Source organism: Siphateles boraxobius, unplaced genomic scaffold (assembly GCF_051911475.1).
Source record: "Siphateles boraxobius isolate OS27281-9 unplaced genomic scaffold, OSU_SipBor_1 19, whole genome shotgun sequence".
Lineage (NCBI taxonomy): Eukaryota > Metazoa > Chordata > Actinopteri > Cypriniformes > Leuciscidae > Siphateles > Siphateles boraxobius.
The window spans coordinates 1,562,393-1,568,392 of NW_027508799.1; positions in this window are offsets into that span (position 1 = coordinate 1,562,393).

Consider the following 6,000-nt stretch of genomic DNA (forward strand, 5'->3'; position numbering starts at 1 on the left):
CAAAATAATTGATTTGCCTTAGTGTCTCTTCAGACACCATCTCTCACTCATTCACACTCAGTGTCTCTCTCACACACGCTGGCCAGCATACACTCTTACAGGTTGTGCTCTAAATGTGGCATCCTATAATTTTAGCCAAGGGTTGATCAGGTCAACACAGCTATCTCAAACACTACTGTGAAGTGTCAATGATCATAAGGTTTAGTTTAACACCGTTGTTATAATCCTTTTTTTCTTTTTACAAATTCTAATAGACTAAGTATTTTAGAATAATAAGCCTGCCAATTGTAATTTTTCAAATACATTTTGTCATTTGTTTTTCTGATTTTTCCTAATCTTTTTTTGTTTTGTTTTTTTGCTCATGAGCTGCTTTAAGAAATTGGAGATCTCTGCGTAATCTTGGATCCATGGCCAACAACATTTCCATCTCATTATCCCAGTTCTGACAGCATTTTTTGCGATTTCATAAGCTTGGACTTTTGGAGTAATTTTTTCTCCAATCTATATCTCTAAAAACTTAGCAAAACAAAATGGAGTGACCAGTATCATTGTTTTGCAAACAATAATAATAATTCTTTGACATTTTGCGTCTATCTTTTTCTTTGCTACAGAATAATTTTTCATGCTTTTAGCCCTATAATTGTTTAATATAATAGCCCTCACTATAACAAATCCAGCCTCAGTTTGAACTAGTGAGTTGAGCACCCACTTCTCTCTTTCAGTGTATTCTCTTTCTTTTTTATATGGCTGGACTTGAACCTACTGGAAAAGCAAAGAGGGTTAGTTTAGCAGAGAATATAAAGAATTGCTTATGAGACCAGTGAATAATCAGAATGAATAAAGTTAATATAATAACTAAATTTGAAGCAGTCTCTAGAGTGATCATTGAAGTTGCCACACCTGTGTTGCCCGTAAGGGAAGGGTTTCGGTCAGTTCTTCTGTTTTTAGATGATCAGTCTGTTGAAGCTTCTTGGCTGTCGCTCTGCATGTGTCGTCAGCCTAGCTGTCACTCAAGGCTTGGTGTAAACAGGAATATAGGCTCTGTTGTTTCTCTGCCCCTTCTCAGTTTGGGCTTTGATAGATTTTGCCACAGCTTTGCATCTCAGGATTTTCCTCTTGTCCTCAGGAAAAAGTCTCCAGTGAAATAGTGAACGTTTCACCTTTTCCAGCATTAAATCAGTCTTTCTCCATGCCAGAAAGTGGTCATCTTCAGAAGGGGAGCTGAAAGCCCCTCACCCTCTCTTCTTCTTCTCTCTGCAGTCGTCTTTGACCTTTCACCTCTTCCATTCGACACTGAAGCCATCTGAAACTTGAACACTCAGAGAGCTGCATAGATCAAATTAGTCTTTATAAATATTTGTTCCTGAGCTATTAGCTCTTTATCTAAATTCCACTTTTAACCATCTTTTTCCTAGTTCTTTTTTACTATATAATAATCACTGGTTGACAACAGCAGTTCTCCCATTCTATTTTTAGTAAAGCAAGTTCTTCGTTGCAGGAAAAAGCAAGCTATTTCTTCATTGCAATATCAGCAATAATCTAACTTTGATTTTCTGAGTATAATACAATTAAATAATTTTCCCTATCATAAAATCAGCCTTCAATCGTTCTTCTGTATTTGCATGCTGTGCTCAAAATAATCTAACATGGTGAATACATTTTTCCTCACCCATTCCCAACAATTCCCATTTACTACAATTCTAAGATTGCTGTAAATTATTTATGACTGTTGAAACTTTGTCACTCAATCTTGTTCACTTTTAGCACACTGCACAAGTTATTTTTTCTTAGCACAACCTTAATTATCTACAATGGAATCATTTTTCTCACTTTGTCTTCAGGGATAATGAGATACAAATTTTAGACGTCTTCAGATATAAGATATAATATATTAAGCACGTGCATTCTTATTTATTTATCCATTAATATATATCAGTCCATTTATTAATATATATTTTATACTTTAACTTATTTATACTACAATAATCTGCAAGACTAATATCTTGAAACAATTGTTTTCTTTTACTATTTCCTTTACTTTTAATACTCATTTATAAAGTACTTGTCTCTCAAGCACATTCACACATTCCTTGTCACCTATTTTTAACCACAGTCACAGTCAAGCAGACACACAGGACAGGATCCTACATTCACTCTACTCACACAACACATTGACAATACAATAACTTTAAACTATAAGACCTCTGCGATTCACTTCCTCCGACACAACAGAGTCATATACTACATAGCTTTTTCGTACAGTCCCTTGTTAACCTATAACAAGGCGGTAACCAAAGGCTAAACTTATCTGTGCAATATTCGCCATCCTTCCAGGCCCTCTTGGCGAAATCCACATAAAACTTACCCAGTCCCTTGTTAACCTATAACAAGGCGGTAACAATAAACCAAACTTAATCTGTGCACATGCAATTAACTTATTATCCTCAAGGCCCTCTTAATAAGTAACACAGAGTTCTGGTAACCTTTACCAGTATACTTAATGATACCCAATACCATTAAAATCTACAATAAGTTGGTAACCTTTACCAGTATGCTTAATGATACCCAATACCATTAAAATCTACAATAAGTTGGTAACCTTTACCAATAAACTCAAACTCTTGCTAATCATCCATCCAGGCCCTCTTGATTTAGCAAACACAGATTCTTACATACGTACGACAAAACCTTTAGCGGCACGTCAGCAGTACCAATATTCATACAACTTGCATCAGATTATATAAACACTGGCAAACACTAACGGGAGCTCCGCCGCGCTATAACACAGTACTTGATATCATCAACAACAATAGACACTTATTTCTATAATCAAAGATCCTCTTTTCAATTTTTTAGTTCTTTAAACTTGGAGAAGCATTTTAAAGGGTTTTACCACTCTGGCTCACTGGTGACAACACATACTTTTTCAAAAGCAAAAATTGCTCACCTCAAATTACAGTGGCCACTGTTGTCTGTGTCGGTCACCAGTGTTGCCTTTCGTGGTTCCTTCAGCCTCAACCCAAGTCCTGCCGGGGTCGCCAAATGTTGTGGTTTTCAATCTTTCTGAAAAATAACTTCACAGAGATCTTTGATGCCAGAAATAATTAGACTTTATTTTCGAACGCCGTCCCGTTCCATAGAACGGCGCTCTAACGCTCTCTGGCCCTCTGGCCTTCCAGTGCGCTCCCGAGTACATTTTGGTTCAGAGTTATATACATACTTCTTCTTCCAAAGAAGGTAACACACCCTATAGATAGTTTTGGGTAAAGGTCTTTTACCATGTGACTTCTCAGAATAGAATTTTCTGCAGCAAACAACATTCCATTCAAGGTCTTTCACATACACAGAGGAAATCCAAAGTCACAGACAGAAGAAATAATTGTGTCCAAATATATAGCAAAATTACTTGTTTTCTAAATAATAAAATCTTCTACATAAGGAGGAGGTCCTGGCTGAGGCCACTGCCTTTGTGAGGCAGAATGGAGGGAATCCTGGAGACCAGTTCCTGGTTCTGGCTCACTGCAAGATCCAGTTTGGGAAACACCAGGGTCAGATTTTCCTGTGGCTGCTGGAGAACTCACTGGGGTATGCCTGCTATCTGGTCAGCAGCATTTTGGGGGAGGAGGAGAGGGACAACCCGCTGTCGGACAACAAACACCTGTTCCTCAGATACACCTCGCAGATCAGGGAGGTAGGCGAGGCTGTGGAGGTGTATCATATAAAACAGGCCATGCTGCAGGAGGCCCAGAGGACAGGAGACTCTGGATGTCTGATGGTGGAGTTTGGGGATTTTAAGGGTAGGTCAATGAAGGAGGCGTATGAGGACCCAAGCAAGGAGGCCCAGGCTCTCATCACCTACCTGAAGAAGGCAAAGGCCAGGCCTAACACCAATATGGCCCTTTTCAAAGCATACGTGCTGAAGAGGCAGGCTCCAGCCCACGTGCCCACCACCACTGTGCCCACTGCATCTGTCCTCACTGCTGCTGTGCCCACTGCCACTGTGTCTGTTCCTCCTCCACCTACTGCCACTAAGAACAGGCCACTGCTGGCGACCAATGTGAAGGCCCTGTTGGCGCGGGGGAAGCATTTATTTGCTTCACAGCTGGCACAAAAGATTTTGGCTCCAGCCAAACCCTGTAAGTGATTTGCAAGCTTTAAAATCATTACAGTATATATTATGCAGTATATATGTCTAACGAAAATACGTGTTCAACAGCTGCAGGACCACGTGTACATCCTGCGTCTGAGTCCGCAGCCCGGAGACAGCTCTTTACATGTGGTGAGTATCACTTAACGCATACAAGTGTGTTGGTGACATGTGCTTAGTGTTTTATGTTATTTTACAGACTCTGCTGCTACGGATTTTTTTGAGGAGGAAGATGACCTGGAGATGGCAACTGTAGCCTCGCAAGCTGAGGAACAACTTCCTCAAGGTATGTAAATCTTAAACAATATTTTACAAACAATTACAAATAAAACAAAACAGTATTTTTTAAATGACATATTATTTTATTTCACAACACAGAGGATTGGCATTTCTCAGGTGTCAATCTACATTCACTCTTTGAGTGAACATCCTCAAAGGAAAAAAGATAATTTAAAGGTGTATGTAAAATGTTTTATTTAATTTTTTATCGTAATCACTGACTAAAGCTCATTCTTGTCATCTCACACTTCCCCCACTCCCCTTGGAATAAGTGGCTGTTGTAGTGTTTGGTCTGCTTCGCTTCACACTTGGCTGATCCCATCTTTTTTTCTTCTTGTATTTCTTCTAATGGTGCTTGGATGAAAAACAGGATGATTTTCACTGCTTCCTTCCATCTTTTCATCATCATGTCATCTCTCTACTAATCATACATGCTTTGCAGTAAACCCTGTAATCGCAGTAGCTGTGCAGCAGAGCTGAGAAAGTCATGCAGTGAAAGTAAGATAATTTTGTTGTGTTTTTTTACGTTCCAGCCACTGCAGGCTCGAGAGGCCCTGCTCCTGCCCCGGCTCATGCTACTGCCCCTGCTCCTGCCCCTTATCCTGCTCCTCCAGCATTGTGGACCCCTGGCCAGGTGTCCCAGTCGCCTGCAGAGCTTCCTGTCCACTGGAAAGAGCAACTCCCATCTTTCCAGCAAGGCTTTCAACCCCTGTCCCTCTGCACCAGGACCATCCTCACTACAGCCACCCACAGGACTGCAGCGCCCTGCCCAGCCTCCTCTGCAGTCTCCTCCTCTGCGCCCTGCCCAGCCTCCTCTGCAGTCTCCTCCTCTGCGCCCTGCCCAGCCTCCTCTGCAGTCTCCTCCTCTGCGCCCTGTTCAGCCTCCTCTGCAGTCTCCTCCACAGCCTTCTGTCCAGCCAAGTGCTGCCTCTGCTCCTGCAACATCAACTGGGTCCAGTGTTGCAGACCAGGCTCCTGTAAGTAAGCTTCTCATTATTCGTGTGCAGGTGCTGCAGCGTGATTTCCAATGACCACAAAAAAAGTGGCCGCATTTCCTCTGTGCTGGAAACTTTGCACTGGCTACCTTTTAATTGTAGATTTAATCAAAAAACTGCGCTTTAAGCCATGCAAGCTGAAATGTTTGCGGCCCGGCAGCAGCAGGGAGGATGTATGTTTCGGCTCATTGGTATAGGGGTATGATTCTTGCTTAGGGTGCGAGAGGTCCCGGGTTCAAATCCCGGACGAGCCCATTATTAGGCTTTGCTTTTAATCTCTTCAGCCTGATTAGGGCAACCAGGATATTTATATCCCGGGTTTCGGCAGAGGAACCACATCCGCCTCTTTTAGTCTACCTGATTCCACCTAGCCTCATCGCTATCTGCCTCTCAGACAGCCAGCTATCAGGAAGTGTTGGTTCCATGGTGTAATGGTTAGCACTTTGGGCTTTGAATCCAGCGATCCAAGTTCCAATCTCAGTAGAACCTTTTCAGGTTCTTTGCGGAAGGGTGGGAAAAAACAGAGGTGATGCGCAACTGCTGACGTGGCAGTGAAATTGGCACTCTCAAACAGAGTCG